Source organism: Dermacentor variabilis, chromosome 8 (assembly GCF_050947875.1).
Source record: "Dermacentor variabilis isolate Ectoservices chromosome 8, ASM5094787v1, whole genome shotgun sequence".
Taxonomy (NCBI): Eukaryota; Metazoa; Arthropoda; class Arachnida; order Ixodida; family Ixodidae; genus Dermacentor; species Dermacentor variabilis.
This window is the reverse complement of record NC_134575.1, coordinates 144972858-144995236: the sequence shown is the minus strand read 5'-3', so window position 1 is coordinate 144995236 and position 22379 is coordinate 144972858. Positions and strand designations below refer to the sequence as shown.

Sequence of the window (22379 nt, the reverse complement as noted above, 5' to 3'; positions counted from 1 at the left end):
ACGTCTTGTTTTTTTTTCATTTGCACAACGTGTGGGTGGTTGCATTTACTGTAACTTATGTTCAACTGGAGCCTGCTGGTAGAGCCAACGCCGAAGTGTTACACCAACAATATTCAGGCCACTACACGATATTGTACGCGGAATGATGGCGGTGGTAAGCGGTATACGTAATGATGCAAAATTTAGTCGCACAAGCTTCTAACCGCTTACTTATCACACCCGCATACAGCTCAATGACAACGCATCAATAAAGTGGCACCTTGTGGGCTGCAACGCGCGCAAAATGTGGCGCTCGCCCTCTTGTTTTTGTGAGCACTAGCACGCACGCACGCAGCGAACAACCACAAACGGAGTGATCAACGTACACGACGCGTGCGTGTATTGTTCACGGAAAGACTGCCGCGTACGTGCTGTAGCAATACATTCGGCGACTGCACAACATAGCAGCACGATGCAGGTGCAGTCGTAAACAGCTCATTCTTGCCATCGGCCATACTATGCTGAATACGCCGGTTCTCCTCCGTTCCCGAAGCTAAGCAGCATTGGGCTCGGTCAGTACTTGGGAGGGAGACCACCTGGGAACACCGAGTGCTGATGGCAGCGTTCGTTCTGGTTTTTATTGCGTGCTCCTGTGACGTCTTGTTTTTTTTTCATTTGCACAACGTGTGGGTGGTTGCGTTTACTGTAACTTACGTTTAACTGGAGCCTGCTGGTAGAGCCAACGCCGAAGTGTAACACCAACGATATTCAGGCCACTACACGATATTGTACGCGGAATGATAACGGTGGTAAGCGGTATACGTAATGATGCAAAATTTAGTCGCACAAGCTTCTAACCGCTTACTTATCACACCCGCATACAGCTCAATGACAACACATCAATAATGTGGCACCTTGTGGGCTGCAACGCGCGCAAGATGTGGCGCTCGCCCTCTTGTTTTTGTGAGCACTAGCACGCACGCGCGCAGCGAACAACCACAAACGGAGTGATCAACGTACACGACGCGTGCGTGTATTGTTCACGGAAAGACTGCCGCGTACGTGCTGTAGCAATACAATCGGCGACTGCACAACATAGCAGCACGATAAAGGTGCAGTCGTAAACAGCACATTCTTGCCATCGGCCATACTATGCTGAATACGCCGGTTCTCGTCCGATCCCCGAAGCTAAGCAGCATTGGGCTCGGTCAGTACTTGTGAGGGAGACCACCGGGGAACACCGAGTGCTGATGGCACCGTTCGTTCTGGTTTTTTATTGCGTGCTCCTGTGACGTCTTGTTTTTTTTTCATTTGCACAACGTGTGGGTGGTTGCATTTACTGCAACTTACGTTTAACTGGAGCCTGCTGGTAGAGCCAACGCCGAAGTGTAACACCAACAATATTCAGGCCACTACACGATATTGTACGCGGAATGATAACGGTGGTAAGCGGTATACGTAATGTTGCAAAATTTAGTCGCACAAGCTTCTAACCGCTTGCTTATCACACCCGCATACAGCCCAATGACAACACATCAATAATGTGGCACCTTGTGGGCTGCAACGTGCGCAAAATGTGGCGCTCGCCCTCTTGTTTTTGTGAGCACTAGCACGCACGCACGCAGCGAACAACCACAAACGGAGTGATCAACGTACACGACGCGTGTGTGTATTGTTCACGGAAAGACTGCCGCGTACGTGCTGTAGCAATACATTCGGCGACTGCACAACATAGCAGCACGATACAGGAGCAGTCGTAAACAGCACATTCTCGCCATCGGCCACACAATGCTGAATACGCCGGTTCTCGTCCGATCCCCGAAGCTAAGCCGCATTGGGCTCGGTCAGTACTTGGGAGGGAGACCACCTGGGAACACCGGGTGCTGATGGCACCGTTCTTTTTGCTTTTTTATTGCGTGCTTCTGTGACGTCTTGTTTTTTTCATTTGCACAACGTGTGGGTGGTTGCTTTTACAGTAACTTACGTTCAACTGGAGTCTGCTGGAAGAGCCAACGCCGAAGTGTAACACCAACAATATTCAGGCCACTACACGATATTGTACGCGGAATGATGACGGTGGTAAGCGTTATACGTACTGATGCAAAATTTAGTCGCACAAGCTTCTAACCGCTTACTTATCACACCCGCATACAGCTCAATGACAACGCATCAATAAAGTGGCACCTTGTGGTCTGCAACGCGCGCAAAATGTGGCGCTCGCCCTCTTGTTTTTGTGAGCGCTAGCACGCACGCATGCAGCGAACAACCACAAACGGAGTGATCAACGTACACGACGCGTGCGTGTATTGTTCACGGAATGACTGCCGCGTACGTGCTGTAGCAATACATTCGGCGACTGCACAACATAGCAGCACGATACGGGGGCAGTCGTAAACAGCACATTCTTGCCATCGGCCATACCATGCTGAGTACGCCGGTTCTCGTCCGATCCCCGAAGCTAAGCAGCATTGGGCTCGGTCAGTACTTGGGAGGGAGACCACATGGGAACACCGAGTGCTGATGGCACCGTTCGTTCTGGTTCTTTATTGCGTGCTCCTGTGACGTCTTGTTTTTTTTTCATTTGCACAACGTGTGGGTGGTTGCATTTACTGTAACTTACGTTCAACTGGAGCCTGCTGGTAGAGCCAACGCCGAAGTGTAACACCAACAATATGCAGGCCACTACACGATATTGTACGCGGAATGATAACGGTGGTAAGCGGTATACGTAATGTTGCAAAATTTAGTCGCACAAGCTTCTAACCGCTTGCTTATCACACCCGCATACAGCTCAATGACAACGCATCAATAAAGTGGCACCTTGAGGGCTGCAACGCGCGCAAAATGTGGCGCTCGCCCTCTTGTTTTTGTGAGCACTAGCACGCACGCATGCAGCGAACAACCACAAACGGAGTGATCAACGTACACGACGCGTGCGTGTATTGTTCACGGAAAGACTGCCGCGTACGTGCTGTAGCAATACATTCAGCGACTGCTCAACATAGCAGCACGATACAGGTGCAGTCGTAAACAGCACATTCTTGCCATCGGCCATACCATGCTGAATACGCCAGTTCTCGTCCGATCCCCGAAGCTAAGCAGCATTGGGCTCGGTCAGTACTCGGGAGGGAGACCACCTGGGAACACCGAGTGCTGATGGCAGCGTTCGTTCTGGTTTTTTATTGCGTGCTCCTGTGACGTCTTGTTTTTTTTTCATTTGCACAACGTGTGGGTGGTTGCATTTACTGTAACTTACGTTTAACTGGAGCCTGCTGGTAGAGCCAACGCCGAAGTGTAACACCAACAATATTCAGGCCACTACACGATATTGTACGCGGAATGATAACGGTGGTAAGCGGTATACGTAATGATGCAAAATTTAGTCGCACAAGCTTCTAACCGCTTACTTATCACACCCGCATACAGCTCAATGACAACACATCAATAATGTGGCACCTTGTGGGCTGCAACGCGCGCAAGATGTGGCGCTCGCCCTGTTGTTTTTGTGAGCACTAGCACGCACGCATGCAGCGAACAACCACAAACGGAGAGATCAACGTACACGACGCGTGTGTGTATTGTTCACGGAAAGACTGCCGCGTACGTGCTGTAGCAATACATTCGGCGACTGCACAACATAGCAGCACGATACAGGAGCAGTCGTAAACAGCACATTCTCGCCATAGGCCACACCATGCTGAATACGCCGGTTCTCGTCCGATCCCCGAAGCTAAGCCGCATTGGGCTCGGTCAGTACTTGGGAGGGAGACCACCTGGGAACACCGAGTGCTGATGGCACCGTTCTTTTTGCTTTTTTATTGCGTGCTTCTGTGACGTCTTGTTTTTTTTTTCATTTGCACAACGTGTGGGTGGTTGCATTTACTGTAACTTATGTTCAACTGGAGCCTGCTGGTAGAGCCAACGCCGAAGTGTTACACCAACAATATTCAGGCCACTACACGATATTGTACGCGGAATGATGGCGGTGGTAAGCGGTATACGTAATGATGCAAAATTTAGTCGCACAAGCTTCTAACCGCTTACTTATCACACCCGCATACAGCTCAATGACAACGCATCAATAAAGTGGCACCTTGTGGGCTGCAACGCGCGCAAAATGTGGCGCTCGCCCTCTTGTTTTTGTGAGCACTAGCACGCACGCACGCAGCGAACAACCACAAACGGAGTGATCAACGTACACGACGCGTGCGTGTATTGTTCACGGAAAGACTGCCGCGTACGTGCTGTAGCAATACATTCGGCGACTGCACAACATAGCAGCACGATGCAGGTGCAGTCGTAAACAGCTCATTCTTGCCATCGGCCATACTATGCTGAATACGCCGGTTCTCCTCCGTTCCCGAAGCTAAGCAGCATTGGGCTCGGTCAGTACTTGGGAGGGAGACCACCTGGGAACACCGAGTGCTGATGGCAGCGTTCGTTCTGGTTTTTATTGCGTGCTCCTGTGACGTCTTGTTTTTTTTTCATTTGCACAACGTGTGGGTGGTTGCGTTTACTGTAACTTACGTTTAACTGGAGCCTGCTGGTAGAGCCAACGCCGAAGTGTAACACCAACGATATTCAGGCCACTACACGATATTGTACGCGGAATGATAACGGTGGTAAGCGGTATACGTAATGATGCAAAATTTAGTCGCACAAGCTTCTAACCGCTTACTTATCACACCCGCATACAGCTCAATGACAACACATCAATAATGTGGCACCTTGTGGGCTGCAACGCGCGCAAGATGTGGCGCTCGCCCTCTTGTTTTTGTGAGCACTAGCACGCACGCGCGCAGCGAACAACCACAAACGGAGTGATCAACGTACACGACGCGTGCGTGTATTGTTCACGGAAAGACTGCCGCGTACGTGCTGTAGCAATACAATCGGCGACTGCACAACATAGCAGCACGATAAAGGTGCAGTCGTAAACAGCACATTCTTGCCATCGGCCATACTATGCTGAATACGCCGGTTCTCGTCCGATCCCCGAAGCTAAGCAGCATTGGGCTCGGTCAGTACTTGTGAGGGAGACCACCGGGGAACACCGAGTGCTGATGGCACCGTTCGTTCTGGTTTTTTATTGCGTGCTCCTGTGACGTCTTGTTTTTTTTTCATTTGCACAACGTGTGGGTGGTTGCATTTACTGCAACTTACGTTTAACTGGAGCCTGCTGGTAGAGCCAACGCCGAAGTGTAACACCAACAATATTCAGGCCACTACACGATATTGTACGCGGAATGATAACGGTGGTAAGCGGTATACGTAATGATGCGAAATTTAGTCGCACAAGCTTCTAACCGCTTACTTATCACACCCGCATACAGCTCAATGACAACACATCAATAATGTGGCACCTTGTGGGCTGCAACGCGCGCAAAATGTGGCGCTCGCCCTCTTGTTTTTGTGAGCACTAGCACGCACGCATGCAGCGAACAACCACAAACGGAGTGATCAACGTACACGACGCGTGTGTGTATTGTTCACGGAAAGACTGCCGCGTACGTGCTGGAGCAATACATTCGGCTACTGCACAACATAGCAGCACGATACAGGAGCAGTCGTAAACAGCACATTCTCGCCATAGGCCACACCATGCTGAATACGCCGGTTCTCGTCCGATCCCCGAAGCTAAGCCGCATTGGGCTGGGTCAGTACTTGGGAGGGAGACCACCTGGGAACACCGAGTGCTGATGGCACCGTTCTTTTTGCTTTCTTATTGCGTGCTTCTGTGACGTCTTGTTTTTTTTTTCATTTGCACAACGTGTGGGTGGTTGCATTTACTGTAACTTACGTTCAACTGGAGCCTGCTGGTAGAGCCAACGCCGAAGTGTAACACCAACAATATTCAGGCCACTACACGATATTGTACGCGGAATGATAACGGTGGTAAGCGGTATACGTAATGTTGCAAAATTTAGTCGCACAAGCTTCTAACCGCTTGCTTATCACACCCGCATACAGCTCAATGACAACGCATCAATAAAGTGGCACCTTGAGGGCTGCAACGCGCGCAAAATGTGGCGCTCGCCCTCTTGTTTTTGTGAGCACTAGCACGCACGCATGCAGCGAACCACAAACGGAGTGATCAACGTACACGACGCGTGCGTGTATTGTTCACGGAAAGACTGCCGCGTACGTGCTGTAGCAATAGATTCGGCGACTGCACAACATAGCAGCACGACACAGGTGCAGTCGTAAACAGCACATTCTTGCCATCGGCCATACTATGCTGAATACGCCGGTTCTCGTCCGATCCCCGAAGCTAAGCAGCATTGGGCTCGGTCAGTACTTGTGAGGGAGACCACCTGGGAACACCGAGTGCTGATGGCACCGTTCGTTCTGGTTTTTTATTGCGTGCTCCTGTGACCTCTTGTTTTTTTTTTCATTTGCACAACGTGTGGGTGGTTGCATTTACTGTAACTTACGTTTAACTGGAGCCTGCTGGTAGAGACAACGCCGAAGTGTAACACCAACAATATTCAGGCCACTACACGATATTGTACGCGGAATGATAACGGTGGTAAGCGGTATACGTAATGATGCAAAATTTAGTCGGACAAGCTTCTAACCGCTTACTTATCACACCCGCATACAGCCCAATGACAACACATCAATAATGTGGCACCTTGTGGGCTGCAACGCGCGCAAAATGTGGCGCTCGCCCTCTTGTTTTTGTGAGCACTAGCACGCACGCATGCATCGAACAACCACAAACGGAGTGATCAACGTACACGACGCGTGTGTGTATTGTTCACGGAAAGACTGCCGCGTACGTGCTGTAGCAATACATTCGGCGACTGCACAACATAGCAGCACGATACAGGAGCAGTCGTAAACAGCACATTCTCGCCATCGGCCACACCATGCTGAATACGCCGGTTCTCGTCCGATCCCCGAAGCTAAGCCGCATTGGGCTCGGTCAGTGCTTGGGAGGGAGACCACCTGGGAACACCGGGTGCTGATGGCACCGTTCTTTTTGCTTTTTTATTGCGTGCTTCTGTGACGTCTTGTTTTTTTCATTTGCACAACGTGTGGGTGGTTGCTTTTGTTGTAACTTACGTTCAACTGGAGTCTGCTGGAAGAGCCAACGCCGAAGTGTAACACCAACAATATTCAGGCCACTACACGATATTGTACGCGGAATGATGACGGTGGTAAGCGGTATACGTACTGATGCAAAATTTAGTCGCACAAGCTTCTAACCGCTTACTTATCACACCCGCGTACAGCTCAATGACAACGCATCAATAAAGTGGCACCTTGTGGTCTGCAACGCGCGCAAAATGTGGCGCTCGCCCTCTTGTTTTTGTGAGCGCTAGCACGCACGCATGCAGCGAACAACCACAAACGGAGTGATCAACGTACACGACGCGTGCGTGTATTGTTCACGGAAAGACTGCCGCGTACGTGCTGTAGCAATACATTCGGCGACTGCACAACATAGCAGCACGATACAGGGGCAGTCGTAAACAGCACATTCTTGCCATCGGCCATACCATGCTGAGTACGCCGGTTCTGGTCCGATCCCCGAAGCTAAGCAGCATTGGGCTCGGTCAGTACTTGGGAGGGAGACCACATGGGAACACCGAGTGCTGATGGCACCGTTCGTTCTGGTTTTTTATTGCGTGCTCCTGTGACGTCTTGTTTTTTTTTCATTTGCACAACGTGTGGGTGGTTGCATTTACTGTAACTTACGTTCAACTGGAGCCTGCTGGTAGAGCCAACGCCGAAGTGTAACACCAACAATATGCAGGCCACTACACGATATTGTACGCGGAATGATAACGGTGGTAAGCGGTATACGTAATGTTGCAAAATTTAGTCGCAGAAGCTTCTAACCGCTTGCTTATCACACCCGCATACAGCTCAATGACAACGCATAAATAAAGTGGCACCTTGAGGGCTGCAACGCGCGCAAGATGTGGCGCTCGCCCTCTTGTTTTTGTGAGCACTAGCACGCACGCACGCAGCGAACAACCACAAACGGAGTGATCAACGTACACGACGCGTGCGTGTATTGTTCACGGAAGGACTGCCGCGTACGTGCTGTAGCAATACATTCGGCGACTGCACAACATAGCAGCACGATACAGGTGCAGTCGTAAACAGCTCATTCTTGCCATCGGCCATACTGTGCTGAATACGCCGGTTCTCCTCCGTTCCCGAAGCTAAGCAGCATTGGGCTCGGTCAGTACTTGGGAGGGAGACCACCTGGGAACACCGAGTGCTGATGGCAGCGTTCGTTCTGGTTTTTTATTGCGTGCTCCTGTGACGTCTTGTTTTTTTTTCATTTGCACAACGTGTGGGTGGTTGCATTTACTGTAACTTACGTTTAACTGGAGCCTGCTGGTAGAGCCAACGCCGTAGTGTAACACCAACAATATTCAGGCCACTACACGATATTGTACGCGGAATGATAACGGTGGTAAGCGGTATACGTAATGATGCAAAATTTAGTCGCACAAGCTTCTAACCGCTTACTTATCACACCCGCATACAGCTCAATGACAACACATCAATAATGTGGCACCTTGTGGGCTGCAACGCGCGCAAGATGTGGCGCTCGCCCTCTAGTTTTTGTGAGCACTAGCACGCACGCATGCAGCGAACAACCACAAACGGAGTGATCAACGTACACGACGCGTGTGTGTATTGTTCACGGAAAGACTGCCGCGTACGTGCTGCAGCAATACATTCGGCGACTGCACAACATAGCAGCACGATACAGGAGCAGTCGTAAACAGCACATTCTCGCCATAGGCCACACCATGCTGAATACGCCGGTTCTCGTCCGATCCCCGAAGCTAAGCCGCATTGGGCTCGGTCAGTACTTGGGAGGGAGATCACCTGGGAACAGCGAGTGCTGATGGCATCGTTCTTTTTGCTTTTTTATTGCGTGCTTCTGTGACGTCTTGTTTTTTTTTTCATTTGCACAACGTGTGGGTGGTTGCATTTACTGTAACTTACGTTCAACTGGAGCCTGCTGGTAGAGCCAACGCCGAAGTGTTACACCAACAATATTCAGGCCACTACACGATATTGTACGCGGAATGATGGCGGTGGCAAGCGGTATAGGTAATGATGCAAAATTTAGTCGCACAAGCTTCTAACCGCTTACTTATCACACCCGCATACAGCTCAATGACAACGCATCAATAAAGTGGCACCTTGTGGGCTGCAACGCGCGCAAAATGTGGCGCTCGCCCTCTTGTTTTTGTGAGCACTAGCACGCACGCACGCAGCGAACAACCACAAACGGAGTGATCAACGTACACGACGCGTGCGTGTATTGTTCACGGAAAGACTGCCGCGTACGTGCTGTAGCAATACATTCGGCGACTGCACAACATAGCAGCACGATACAGGTGCAGTCATAAACAGCTCATTCTTGCCATCGGCCATACTATGCTGAATACGCCGGTTCTCCTCCGTTCCCGAAGCTAAGCAGCATTGGGCTCGGTCAGTACTTGGGAGGGAGACCACCTGGGAACACCGAGTGCTGATGGCAGCGTTCGTTCTGGTTTTTTATTGCGTGCTCCTGTGACGTCTTGTTTTTTTTTTCATTTGCACAACGTGTGGGTGGTTGCATTTACTGTAACTTACGTTTAACTAAAGCCTGCTGGTAGAGCCAACGCCGAAGTGTAACACCAACAATATTCAGGCCACTACACGATATTGTACGCGGAATGATAACGGTGGTAAGCGGTATACGTAATGATGCGAAATTTAGTCGCACAAGCTTCTAACCGCTTACTTATCACACCCGCATACAGCTCAATGACAACACATCAATAATGTGGCACCTTGTGGGCTGCAACGCGCGCAAGATGTGGCGCTCGCCCTCTTGTTTTTGTGAGCACTAGCACGCACGCGCGCAGCGAACAACCACAAACGGAGTGATCAACGTACACGACGCGTGCGTGTATTGTTCACGGAAAGACTGCCGCGTACGTGCTGTAGCAATACAATCGGCGACTGCACAACATAGCAGCACGATACAGGTGCAGTCGTAAACAGCACATTCTTGCCAGCGGCCATACTATGCTGAATACGCCGGTTCTCGTCCGATCCCCGAAGCTAAGCAGCATTGGGCTCGGTCAGTACTTGTGAGGGAGACCACCTGGGAACACCGAGTGCTGATGGCACCGTTCGTTCTGGTTTTTTATTGCGTGCTCCTGTGACGTCTTGTTTTTTTTTCATTTGCACAACGTGTGGGTGGTTGCATTTACTGCAACTTACGTTTAACGGGAGCCTGCTGGTAGAGCCAACGCCGAAATGTAACACCAACAATATTCAGGCCACTACGCGATATTGTACGCGGAATGATAACGGTGGTAAGCGGTATACGTAATGATGCAAAATTTAGTCGCACAAGCTTCTAACCGCTTACTTATCACACCCGCATACAGCTCAATGACAACGCATCAATAAAGTGGCACCTTGTGGGCTGCAACGCGCGCAAAATGTGGCGCTCGCCCTCTTGTTTTTGTGAGCACTAGCACGCACGCACGCAGCGAACAACCACAAACGGAGTGATCAACGTACACGACGCGTGCGTGTATTGTTCACGGAAAGACTGCCGCGTACGTGCTGTAGCAATACATTCGGCGACTGCACAACATAGCAGCACGATACAGGTGCAGTCGTAAACAGCTCATTCTTGCCATCGGCCATACTATGCTGAATACTCCGGTTCTCCTCCGTTCTCGAAGCTAAGCAGCATTGGGCTCGGTCAGTACTTGGGAGGGAGACCACCTGGGAACACCGAGTGCTGATGGCACCGTTCTTTTTGCTTTCTTATTGCGCGCTTCTGTGACGTCTTGTTTCTTTTTTTTCATTTGCACAACGTGTGGGTGGTTGCATTTACTGTAACTTACGTTCAACTGGAGCCTGCTGGTAGAGCCAACGCCGAAGTGTTACACCAACAATATTCAGGCCACTACACGATATTGTACGCGGAATGATGGCGGTGGTAAGCGGTATACGTAATGATGCAAAATTTAGTCGCACAAGCTTCTAACCGCTTACTTATCACACCCGCGTACAGCTCAATGACAACGCATCAATAAAGTGGCACCTTGTGGTCTGCAACGCGCGCAAAATGTGGCGCTCGCCCTCTTGTTTTTGTGAGCGCTAGCACGCACGCATGCAGCGAACAACCACAAACGGAGTGATCAACGTACACGACGCGTGCGTGTATTGTTCACGGAAAGACTGCCGCGTACGTGCTGTAGCAATACATTCGGCGACTGCACAACATAGCAGCACGATACAGGGGCAGTCGTAAACAGCACATTCTTGCCATCGGCCATACCATGCTGAGTACGCCGGTTCTCGTCCGATCCCCGAAGCTAAGCAGCTTTCGGCTCGGTCAGTACTTGGGAGGGAGACCACATGGGAACACCGAGTGCTGATGGCACCGTTCGTTCTGGTTTTTTATTGCGTGCTCCTGTGACGTCTTGTTTTTTTTTCATTTGCACAACGTGTGGGTGGTTGCATTTACTGTAACTTACGTTCAACTGGAGCCTGCTGGTAGAGCCAACGCCGAAGTGTAACACCAACAATATGCAGGCCACTACACGATATTGTACGCGGAATGATAACGGTGGTAAGCGGTATACGTAATGTTGCAAAATTTAGTCGCAGAAGCTTCTAACCGCTTGCTTATCACACCCGCATACAGCTCAATGACAACGCATCAATAAAGTGGCACCTTGAGGGCTGCAACGCGCGCAAGATGTGGCGCTCGCCCTCTTGTTTTTGTGAGCACTAGCACGCACGCACGCAGCGAACAACCACAAACGGAGTGATCAACGTACACGACGCGTGCGTGTATTGTTCACGGAAAGACTGCCCCGTACGTGCTGTAGCAATACATTCGGCGACTGCACAACATAGCAGCACGATACAGGTGCAGTCGTAAACAGCTCATTCTTGCCATCGGCCATACTGTGCTGAATACGCCGGTTCTCCTCCGTTCCCGAAGCTAAGCAGCATTGGGCTCGGTCAGTACTTGGGAGGGAGACCACCTGGGAACACCGAGTGCTGATGGCAGCGTTCGTTCTGGTTTTTTATTGCGTGCTCCTGTGACGTCTTGTTTTTTTTTTTCATTTGCACAACGTGTGGGTGGTTGCATTTACTGTAACTTACGTTTAACTGGAGCCTGCTGGTAGAGCCAACGCCGAAGTGTAACACCAACAATATTCAGGCCACTACACGATATTGTACGCGGAATGATAACGGTGGTAAGCGGTATACGTAATGATGCAAAATTTAGTCGCACAAGCTTCTAACCGCTTACTTATCACACCCGCATACAGCTCAATGACAACACATCAATAATGTGGCACCTTGTGGGCTGCAACGCGCGCAAGATGTGGCGCTCGCCCTCTTGTTTTTGTGAGCACTAGCACGCACGCATGCAGCGAACAACCACAAACGGAGTGATCAACGTACACGACGCGTGTGTGTATTGTTCACGGAAAGACTGCCGCGTACGTGCTGCAGCAATACATTCGGCGACTGCACAACATAGCAGCACGATACAGGAGCAGTCGTAAACAGCACATTCTCGCCATAGGCCACACCATGCTGAATACGCCGGTTCTCGTCCGATCCCCGAAGCTAAGCCGCATTGGGCTCGGTCAGTACTTGGGAGGGAGATCACCTGGGAACACCGAGTGCTGATGGCATCGTTCTTTTTGCTTTTTTATTGCGTGCTTCTGTGACGTCTTGTTTTTTTTTTCATTTGCACAACGTGTGGGTGGTTGCATTTACTGTAACTTACGTTCAACTGGAGCCTGCTGGTAGAGCCAACGCCGAAGTGTTACACCAACAATATTCAGGCCACTACACGATATTGTACGCGGAATGATGGCGGTGGTAAGCGGTATACGTAATGATGCAAAATATAGTCGCACAAGCTTCTAACCGCTTACTTATCACACCCGCATACAGCACAATGACAACGCATCAATAAAGTGGCACCTTGTGGGCTGCAACGCGCGCAAAATGTGGCGCTCGCCCTCTTGTTTTTGTGAGCACTAGCACGCACGCACGCAGCGAACAACCACAAACGGAGTGATCAACGTACACGACGCGTGCGTGTATTGTTCACGGAAAGACTGCCGCGTACGTGCTGTAGCAATACATTCGGCGACTGCACAACATAGCAGCACGATACAGGTGCAGTCATAAACAGCTCATTCTTGCCATCGGCCATACTATGCTGAATACGCCGGTTCTCCTCCGTTCCCGAAGCTAAGCAGCATTGGGCTCGGTCAGTACTTGGGAGGGAGGCCACCTGGGAACACCGAGTGCTGATGGCAGCGTTCGTTCTGGTTTTTTATTGCGTGCTCCTGTGACGTCTTGTTTTTTTTTTCATTTGCACAACGTGTGGGTGGTTGCATTTACTGTAACTTACGTTTAACTGGAGCCTGCTGGTAGAGCCAACGCCGAAGTGTAACACCAACAATATTCAGGCCACTACACGATATTGTACGCGGAATGATAACGGTGGTAAGCGGTATACGTAATGATGCAAAATTTAGTCGCACAAGCTTCTAACCGCTTACTTATCACACCCGCATACAGCTCAATGACAACACATCAATAATGTGGCACCTTGTGGGCTGCAACGCGCGCAAGATGTAGCACTCACCCTCTTGTTTTTGTAAGCACTAGCACGCACGCATGCAGCGAACAACCACAAACGGAGTGATCAACGTACACGACGCGTGTGTGTATTGTTCACGGAAAGACTGCCGCGTACGTGCTGTAGCAATACATTCGGCAACTGCACAACATAGCAGCACGATACAGGAGCAGTCGTAAACAGCACATTCTCGCCATAGGCCACACCATTCTGAATACGCCGGTTCTCGTCCGATCCCCGAAGCTAAGCCGCATTGGGCTCGGTCAGTACTTGGGAGGGAGACCACCTGGGAACACCGGGTGCTGATGGCACCGTTCGTTTTGCTTTTTTATTGCGCGCTTCTGTGACGTCTTGTTTTTTTCATTTGCACAACGTGTGGGTGGTTGCATTTACTGTAACTTACGTTTAACTGGAGCCTGCTGGTAGAGCCAACGCCGAAGTGTAACACCAACAATATTCAAGCCACTACACGATATTGTACGCGGAATGATAACGGTGGTAAGCGGTATACGTAATGATGCAAAATTTAGTCGCACAAGCTTCTAACCGCTTACTTATCAGACCCGCATACAGCTCAATGACAACACATCAATAATGTGGCACCTTGTGGGCTGCAACGCGCGCAAAATGTGGCGCTCGCCCTCTTGTTTTTGTGTGCACTAGCACGCACGCATGCAGCGAACAACCACAAACGGAGTGATCAACGTACACGACGCGTGTGTGTATTGTTCACGGAAAGACTGCCGCGTACGTGCTGTAGCAATACATTCGGCGACTGCACAACATAGCAGCACGATACAGGAGCAGTCGTAAACAGCACATTCTCGCCATCGGCCACACCATGCTGAATACGCCGGTTCTCGTCCGATCCCCGAAGCTAAGCCGCATTGGGCTCGGTCAGTACTTGGGAGGGAGACCACCTGGGAACACCGGGTGCTGATGGCACCGTTCTTTTTGCTTTTTTATTGGGTGCTTCTGTGACGTCTTGTTTTTTTCATTTGCACAACGTGTGGGTGGTTGCATTTACTGTAACTTACGTTCAACTGGAGCCTGCTGGTAGAGCCAACGCCGAAGTGTAACACCAACAATATTCAGGCCACTACACGATATTGTACGCGGAATGATGACGGTGGTAAGCGGTATACGTAATGATGCAAAATTTAGTCGCACAAGCTTCTAACCGCTTACTTATCGCACCCGCATACAGCTCAATGACAACGCATCAATAAAGTGGCACCTTGTGGGCTGCAACGCGCGCAAAATGTGGCGCTCGCGCTCTTGTTTTTGTGAGCACTAGCACGCACGCATGCAGCGAACAACCACAAATGGAGCGATCAACGTACACGACGCGTGCGTGTATTGTTCACGGAAAGGCTGCCGCGTACGTGCTGTAGCAGTACATTCGGCGACTGCACAACATAGCAGCACGATACAGGTGCAGTCGTAAACAGCACATTCTTGCCATCGGCCATACCATGCTGAATACGCCAGTTCTCGTCCGATCCCCGAAGCTAAGCAGCATTGGGCTCGGTCAGTACTTGGGAGGGAGACCACCTGGGAACACCGAGTGCTGATGGCACCGTTCTTTTTGCTTTCTTATTGCGTGCTTCTGTGACGTCTTGTTTTTTTTTTTCATTTCCACAACGTGTGGGTGGTTGCATTTACTGTAACTTACGTTCAACTGGCGCCTGCTGGTAGAGCCAACGCCGAAGTGTTACACCAACAATAGTCAGGCCACTACACGATATTGTACGCGGAATGATGACGGTGGTAAGCGGTATACGTAATGATGCAAAATTTAGTCGCACAAGCTTCTAACCGTTTACTTATCACACCCGCATACAGCTCAATGACAACGCATCAATAAAGTGGCATCTTGTGGGCTGCAACGCGCGCAAAATGTGGCGCTCGCCCTCTTGTTTTTGTGGGCACTAGCACGCACACACGCAGCGAACAACCACAAACGGAGTGATCAACGTACGCGACGCGTGCGTGTATTGTTCACGGAAAGACTGCCGCGTACGTGCTGTAGCAATACATTCGGCGACTGCACAACATGGCAGCACGATACAGGTGCAGTCGTAAACAGCCCATTCTTGCCATCGGCCATACTATGCTGAATACGCCGGTTCTCGTCCGATCCCCGAAGCTAAGCAGCATTGGGCTCGGTCAGTACTTGGGAGGGAGACCACCTGGGAACACCGAGTGCTGATGGCACCGTTCGTTCTGGTTTTTTATTGCGTGCTCCTGTGACGTCTGGTTTTTTTTCATTTGCACAACGTGTGGGTGGTTGCGTTTACTGTAACTTACGTTTAACTGGAGCCTGCTGGTAGAGCCAACGCCGAAGTGTAACACCAACAATATTCAGGCCACTACACGATATTGTACGCGGAATGATAACGGTGGTAAGCGGTATACGTAATGATGCAAAATTTAGTCGCACAAGCTTCTAACCGCTTACTTATCACACCCGCATACAGCTCAATGACAACACATCAATAATGTGGCACCTTGTGGGCTGCAACGCGCGCAAAATGTGGCGCTCGCCCTCTTGTTTTTGTGAGCACTAGCACGCACGCATGCAGCGAACAACCACAAACGGAGTGATCAACGTACACGACGCGTGCGTGTATTGTTCACGGAAAGACTGCCGCGTACGTGCTGTAGCAATACATTCGGCGACTGCACAACATAGCAGCACGATACTGGAGCAGTCGTAAACAGCACATTCTCGCCATCGGCCATACCATGCTGAATACGCCGGTTCTCGTCCAATCCTCGAAGCTAAGCCGCATTGGGCTGGGTCAGTACTTGGGAGGGAGACCACCTGGGAACACCGGGTGCTGATGGCACCGTTCTTTTTGCTTTTTTATTGCGTGCTTCGGTGACGTCTTGTTTTTTTTTCATTTGCACAACGTGTGGGTGGTTGCATTTACTGTAACTTACGTTCAACTGGAGCCTGCTAGTAGAGCCAACGCCGAAGTGTAACACCAACAATATTCCCCGCAGGGGCGTCTGCGTCAGCAGGTGTTTGGTGTGTTGCGACACCACGTACCCGAGCACACGAGGGTTGGACCCTCCCGCGTGTAGCCGTGCGCGGCTTAGCCGTGTCTGAGGAAAAGGGGATCCTGGGGGTTGAGCCGAAGCTGGGTGTTTGGACCTTTAAGGCCCCCCGGCGGAGGCAACACACCTCTTCGGCCTCGGCTTCACATAGACGGCACCCCCGGACTGACCCACCCGGGGGAAATCGGCAGTCGCCTTTTCCTGTCCTCCTCTCCAATGTTCGTCTTTCTCTCTCGCCTTTTTCATCTTTCCTGTCTTCTCATCACTTCTCCTCACTTCCTAGTTTCCCGGCGGCAAGGGTTAACCTTGTGTAGCTAGCCAGCCTTGGTTATGCTGTATTTGGTTATAGCAGCGATGTACGGCTGGCGTTGGCAGGGTTTCTCTAGCAGGAACTTCTGTCACGTCCCCCTGTTGGGCTCCATGGTGGGTGGTCGGCATCGCGGCCGAAAACCCAACTGTATCTATGGAAAACGCGTTTCCTAAACTCCCTGATCGCCCTCAGAAACGAGGGCGCACCGAAGAAGTCTTTCAGTTTTTCGGACGGCAAGTCCACAATTTTCCTCGTTTTCACATAATCCACTCAGAAAAACCAGCTAAACAAGTGCGAACAATTTCACCGTTCCTTGTATCGAAGACTCTTACCGAAGTGTTTGGTCCAGGATATAAGGCTTCGAGGATGGCAAGCGGTGACCTCCTCTTGGAGCTCCGCGATCAGAAGCAATTTGAGAAACTGCCTAAGCTAGTGTCATTTGGAGAGACCCAAGTAGTAGTAACCCCGCACCGCACGATGAATACCTCCCGCGGCGTTGTCTCCGACGATGATTTGCTGGAGCTCACTGAGGCTGAGCTCTTGGAGGGCTTCAGCGAACAGAATGTTATAAATGTCAAAAGAATTAAGATAAGGCGAGATGGAAAAGAAATCCAAACAAAACACCTGATACTCACTTTCGGCTCAAGTGTCCTCCCCGAGTCCATCGAGGCCGGTTATATCAAACTTCGAGTTAGGCCATACGTGCCCAATCCTCTCAGATGCTTTAAATGCCAAAGGTTTGGCCACAGTTCACAGAACTGTCGAGGCCGGCTGACATGTGCCAAGTGTAGTGACACTGAACATTCCTCCGAAACATGCCAGAACACTCCACATTGTGTCAACTGTGATGGCGAGCATGCCGCATACTCGCGGTCCTGCCCGTCATGGAAAAAAGAAAAGGAGATTGTGACAATCAAAGTCAAAGAAAACGTATCCTTCAAAGAGGCACGCAGGCGGGTTGCATACCTTCCTAAGGCCAGCTTTGCCGAAGTGGCGCGTCAGGGGGCAGCGCCACAACGGCCTCCGGCGGCTGTCCGACCCACAATCCGTGAGTCGGCAGTTACGCCATCAGCCCCCGTGGCGGTTGCAGCTAGCGCTGCTCCGTCTACCCAGCAGACGGGGCCACCGACCCCGAAGGTGGGCGCCACTGAGGCAGCCCCACCCTCCCCCGCCCCTTCCGGCGCTGGCAACAGCCGGCGCAGCCAAATTCCTCAGGGAGCTCCATCGACCTCCGGGCTGGTGGGCGCAGGGGTCTTGCCCTCCAAGGCGGGACTCTCTCTGAAAACTTCTCGCTCGCAAGAGCACGTGTCCGGAGCCTCACCAGAGGCAATGGACACTACACCTATCCTCAAGGCGCACCAAGCGCCTAAGGAGCGGCGAGGTTCCCTCGAACGCTTTAAAAAGAACAAAACCCCGGTTACAGGGCCTCGAAAGAGCTCTGTAATCTAAGGCATCACTGCCTTTTCCGTAAGCACAGCACCAATTTACTATAAAAATGGATACACAAATAATTCAGTGGAACGTCAGAGGTCTTCTTAGAAACCTTGATGATGTGCAAGAACTCATCCACAAACATAATCCAAAAGTGCTGTGTTTACAGGAAACACACTTAAAATCTATACACACAAGCTTTCTCCGAAAGTATGTTACGTTTCGCAAAGACCGCGAGGATGCTGTCGCAGCATCTGGCGGTGTAGCCATTATTGCTGACAAAAGTATAGCATGTCAGTATTTAAAGCTCCAAACGGCCCTTGAGGCCGTGGCCGTTCGAGCCGTACTTTTAAATAAACTCATTACAATCTGTTCTCTGTATATACCACCACATCATCACCTTCACAGACGCGACTTAGAGTCATTAATAGATGAGCTCCCGGACCCCTATTTTATTCTTGGTGATTTTAATGCACACAGTACTTTGTGGGGCGATTCACGCTGTGATGCGCGAGGTCGCGTCATTGAAGAGGTGCTTTTTTCCTCTGGAACATGTCTCTTGAACACGAAGGAGCCCACATATTTTAACCTGTCCAACAAGTCATACTCTGCCATAGATCTTAGCATTTTATCGCCGACGCTTTTACCCTATTTTAAATGGAATGTGCTTAACAACCCGTATGGGAGTGACCACTTTCCAATAATCCTAACTACGCCGAAACAAGATCAACTTCCCCCGCTGGTCCCTCGGTGGAAGATTGACTCAGCCGATTGGGAACGGTACCGATCTCTTACTTACATGACGTCGACTGAGATGTCTGGTATAATCATAGATGATGCTGTTGCATATTTTACAGCTTTTGTACTGGATGCCGCCTGTAAATGTATTACACAAACGAGCGGCATGGGTTCCAAGCGGCGTGTTCCCTGGTGGAACGATGCATGCAGGCAAGCACGGAGGAACCAGAACAAAGCGTGGGCGATATTTCGCGATTCTCCTACAGCTGAAAACCTGGAAAACTTTAAACATATCAAATCCCAGGCGAGGAGAACGCGCCGACAAGCAAGACGAGAGAGTTGGGCGAAGTATATATCAAGCATCAACTCGTACACAGATGAGAGCAAAGTATGGAATAGAGTGAAAAAGGTTAATGGACAACAAACGTATTCCCTGCCTTTAGTAAATAGTCACGGAGAAAGCCTGCAAGATCAAGCCAACTTTCTTGGCACACACTTTGAGCACATATCCAGCTCCTCACACTACACCGAAACATTCCTAAAGTGCAAAACACGAATAGAGAACAAAAAGCTAGAAAGGAAATGTGCAAAAAGTGCGCCGTACAATGAACCATTCTGCATAGCAGAACTGCAGGCAGCACTGAACTGCTGTAATACATCCGCCCCAGGTTCAGACCGCATAATATATGAGATGTTAAAACAACTACCATCCGAAACACAGAAAACCCTCCTTTCCCTTTACAACGTTATATGGTCTTCCGGCGAGATCCCCTCTGCTTGGAAAGAGGCTATTATAATTCCAATACTGAAGCACGGAAAGGATCCTTCCTCTGTATCAAGTTATAGACCTATAGCATTAACAAGCTGCCTCTGCAAAGTATTCGAAAAAATGATTAACTGTCGCCTACTACACTTCCTAGAATCAAACAAATTGCTGGACCCATACCAGTGCGGGTTTCGGGAGGGTCGATCCACCACTGACCATCTCATACGTATCGAGGCACGCATCCGTGAAGCTTTTGTCCATAAGCAGTTTTTCTTATCAGTATTCTTAGATATGGAGAAAGCCTATGATACAACGTGGCGGTTCGGGATATTGAAAGACCTCTCACAGTTAGGTATACACGGAAATATGTTCAATGTTATAGAAAGTTATCTGTCGAATCGGACATTCCGTGTTCGAGTGGGCAGTGTTCTCGCACAGAAGTTTGTACAGGAAACTGGAGTGCCGCAGGGCGGGGTGCTCAGCTGCACACTCTTTATAGTAAAAATGAATTCTCTTCGTCTACACATACCACATAACATCTTCTATTCAACGTATGTTGACGACGTGCAGATAGGATTTCAGTCAAGTTCTCTTGCAATCTGTGAGCGACAGGTCCAGCTTGGTCTTAACAGGGTCTCCAAATGAGCTGATGAGAACGGGTTCAGACTGAACCCACAAAAAAGCACCTGTGTCATTTTCTCCAGAAAAAGAGGCCTGCACCCTGATCCTGAAATTGTGTTGCATGGTGAGCGTCTGCCCGTAAACAGCGAACATAAATTCTTAGGCATAATTTTAGACGCGAAACTAACCTTTGTACAGCACATAAAATATCTTAAAGACAAGTGCATGAAAACAATGAATATCTTAAAGGTGCTCTCACGCACAACCTGGGGCAGTGATAGAAAATGTCTCATGAACTTGTATAAAAGCCTCATACGCACACGACTAGACTATGGAGCCATAGTTTACCAGTCGGCTACTCCAACTGCTCTGAAGATGCTAGACCCTGTCCACCACTTAGGCATTCGCTTGTCCACAGGCGCCTTTAGAACAAGCCCAGTGGAAAGCCTTTACGTTGAATCGGATGAGTGGTCACTTAATCTGCAGAGAACATACTCCTCTTTCATGTATTTTCTGAGAGTGAACGCAAATAGTGAGCAGCCCGCGTTCTCCACCATAAACGATTTGTCCAGTTGTCAACTTTTTCGCAACCGGCCCACAGTGGCAAAGCCTTTCTCACTGCGTGTCAGAGACATGGCTGAAGAAACAAGGGTTCAACTGCTTGAATACCACCTTATGTCCCCTGCTATACGGCCCCCGCCGTGGCAGTGGCAACCAATAGACTGTGATATATCTTTCGTAACTGTTACAAAGCACGCGCCTGTCGCGCATATACGAACGTATTTCCTCGAATTACAGCACAAATACTCCTCTCCTGAATTCTTTACAGACGCATCGAAGTGTAATTCTGGCGTATCTTACGCAGCGGTCGGTCCATCCTTTTCGGTTGCTGGTGTTCTGCACCCTAACACAAGTATTTTCACAGCAGAGGCCTACGCGATATTGGCCGCTGTTAAACACATTAAAGAATTTAATATCCCAAAGGCAGTTATATACACAGACTCCTTGAGCGTCGTAAATGCTTTGAAAACTGTCAAGAAATATAAAAACCCTGTAATTATTTCTCTTTACTCAGCATTGCTAAAAACCTATGCGTCTAAGCAGCATATCGTCCTGTGCTGGGTGCCGGGGCACCGAGAGATAGAGGGAAACGTGTTAGCGGACCAGCTAGCCACATCCGTGAACGCGAACGCTGCAGACACTTCCATGACTATCCCTGTAATGGACCTCAAGCCCTCAATAAGAAAAAATCTAAGAGATTTCTGGCAGCGCTTGTGGGATAAAGAAACAGCAAATAAATTACATGTTATCAAGCCTTATCTTGGCAACTGGCCGCCGGTATCGAAGAACCGCCACACAGAAGTAACACTTTGCAGACTCAGGATAGGACACACATACAGCACACACGCATACCTCTTGTCCGGTGGCGATCCGCCCATGTGTGATAAATGTGGTGAGCCACTTACCGTGCTTCACATCCTGCTGCAATGCACTCAATTAGACGCTAATAGGAAAAAGCATTTTCCATTACCACATCGGCAGCTAATTCCACTCCATCCTCAAATGATTATAGGTATAGAACCTGTCTTCAAACATGAATCCCTGTTTCGATTTTTAAAAGATGTAGATAGTTTTCATATTATAGCCCCAGGAAATCCGTAGCACAGCCTCTAACAGAGGTTTCTGCTGCGGTAGGTGCAATAAAAGAAAGCACCTGCCTCCCAGCCTTTGGGCTCAAAGGCCCCCCGGAGGCATTAGTGCTATTTACATATTCTCGCATTTTAGCTCCATGATCACTTATCACGTGT

At 49.9% G+C, this 22379-nt stretch overlaps 3 non-coding genes and 23 pseudogenes across 3 annotated transcripts; all 26 read left to right on the top strand.

Annotated features, from left to right (window-relative positions):
• The first annotated feature begins 482 nt into the window (after positions 1-482).
• Positions 483-600, top strand: LOC142592311 (5S ribosomal RNA; annotated as a pseudogene).
• A 516-nt stretch (positions 601-1116) lies between these two features.
• Positions 1117-1235, top strand: LOC142592175 (5S ribosomal RNA; annotated as a pseudogene).
• A 517-nt stretch (positions 1236-1752) lies between these two features.
• On the top strand, positions 1753-1871 carry LOC142592305 (5S ribosomal RNA; annotated as a pseudogene).
• A 515-nt stretch (positions 1872-2386) lies between these two features.
• Positions 2387-2505, top strand: LOC142591925 (5S ribosomal RNA). The gene has a single exon (XR_012830647.1). It is a non-coding gene; the product is annotated as a 5S ribosomal RNA (ribosomal RNA).
• Positions 2506-3022: 517 nt separating this feature from the next.
• LOC142591966 (5S ribosomal RNA) lies at positions 3023-3141 on the top strand (annotated as a pseudogene).
• A 517-nt stretch (positions 3142-3658) lies between these two features.
• On the top strand, positions 3659-3777 carry LOC142592281 (5S ribosomal RNA; annotated as a pseudogene).
• A 518-nt stretch (positions 3778-4295) lies between these two features.
• LOC142592310 (5S ribosomal RNA) lies at positions 4296-4413 on the top strand (annotated as a pseudogene).
• A 516-nt stretch (positions 4414-4929) lies between these two features.
• Positions 4930-5048, top strand: LOC142592174 (5S ribosomal RNA; annotated as a pseudogene).
• Positions 5049-5565: 517 nt separating this feature from the next.
• LOC142592266 (5S ribosomal RNA) lies at positions 5566-5684 on the top strand (annotated as a pseudogene).
• Positions 5685-6199: 515 nt separating this feature from the next.
• LOC142592034 (5S ribosomal RNA) lies at positions 6200-6318 on the top strand (annotated as a pseudogene).
• Positions 6319-6836: 518 nt separating this feature from the next.
• Positions 6837-6955, top strand: LOC142592291 (5S ribosomal RNA; annotated as a pseudogene).
• Positions 6956-7470: 515 nt separating this feature from the next.
• Positions 7471-7589, top strand: LOC142592134 (5S ribosomal RNA; annotated as a pseudogene).
• Positions 7590-8106: 517 nt separating this feature from the next.
• On the top strand, positions 8107-8224 carry LOC142591672 (5S ribosomal RNA; annotated as a pseudogene).
• A 517-nt stretch (positions 8225-8741) lies between these two features.
• On the top strand, positions 8742-8860 carry LOC142591710 (5S ribosomal RNA; annotated as a pseudogene).
• Positions 8861-9378: 518 nt separating this feature from the next.
• Positions 9379-9496, top strand: LOC142592309 (5S ribosomal RNA; annotated as a pseudogene).
• Positions 9497-10014: 518 nt separating this feature from the next.
• LOC142592196 (5S ribosomal RNA) lies at positions 10015-10133 on the top strand (annotated as a pseudogene).
• A 517-nt stretch (positions 10134-10650) lies between these two features.
• LOC142591698 (5S ribosomal RNA) lies at positions 10651-10768 on the top strand (annotated as a pseudogene).
• Positions 10769-11288: 520 nt separating this feature from the next.
• LOC142592280 (5S ribosomal RNA) lies at positions 11289-11407 on the top strand (annotated as a pseudogene).
• Positions 11408-11924: 517 nt separating this feature from the next.
• LOC142591671 (5S ribosomal RNA) lies at positions 11925-12042 on the top strand (annotated as a pseudogene).
• Positions 12043-12561: 519 nt separating this feature from the next.
• Positions 12562-12680, top strand: LOC142591678 (5S ribosomal RNA; annotated as a pseudogene).
• A 518-nt stretch (positions 12681-13198) lies between these two features.
• Positions 13199-13316, top strand: LOC142591692 (5S ribosomal RNA; annotated as a pseudogene).
• Positions 13317-13834: 518 nt separating this feature from the next.
• LOC142591694 (5S ribosomal RNA) lies at positions 13835-13953 on the top strand (annotated as a pseudogene).
• A 515-nt stretch (positions 13954-14468) lies between these two features.
• On the top strand, positions 14469-14587 carry LOC142592141 (5S ribosomal RNA; annotated as a pseudogene).
• A 515-nt stretch (positions 14588-15102) lies between these two features.
• On the top strand, positions 15103-15221 carry LOC142591935 (5S ribosomal RNA). Its single transcript, XR_012830656.1, has one exon. It is a non-coding gene; the product is annotated as a 5S ribosomal RNA (ribosomal RNA).
• A 519-nt stretch (positions 15222-15740) lies between these two features.
• On the top strand, positions 15741-15859 carry LOC142591910 (5S ribosomal RNA). Its single transcript, XR_012830633.1, has one exon. It is a non-coding gene; the product is annotated as a 5S ribosomal RNA (ribosomal RNA).
• Positions 15860-16375: 516 nt separating this feature from the next.
• On the top strand, positions 16376-16494 carry LOC142592300 (5S ribosomal RNA; annotated as a pseudogene).
• The last annotated feature ends 5885 nt before the right edge of the window (positions 16495-22379 follow it).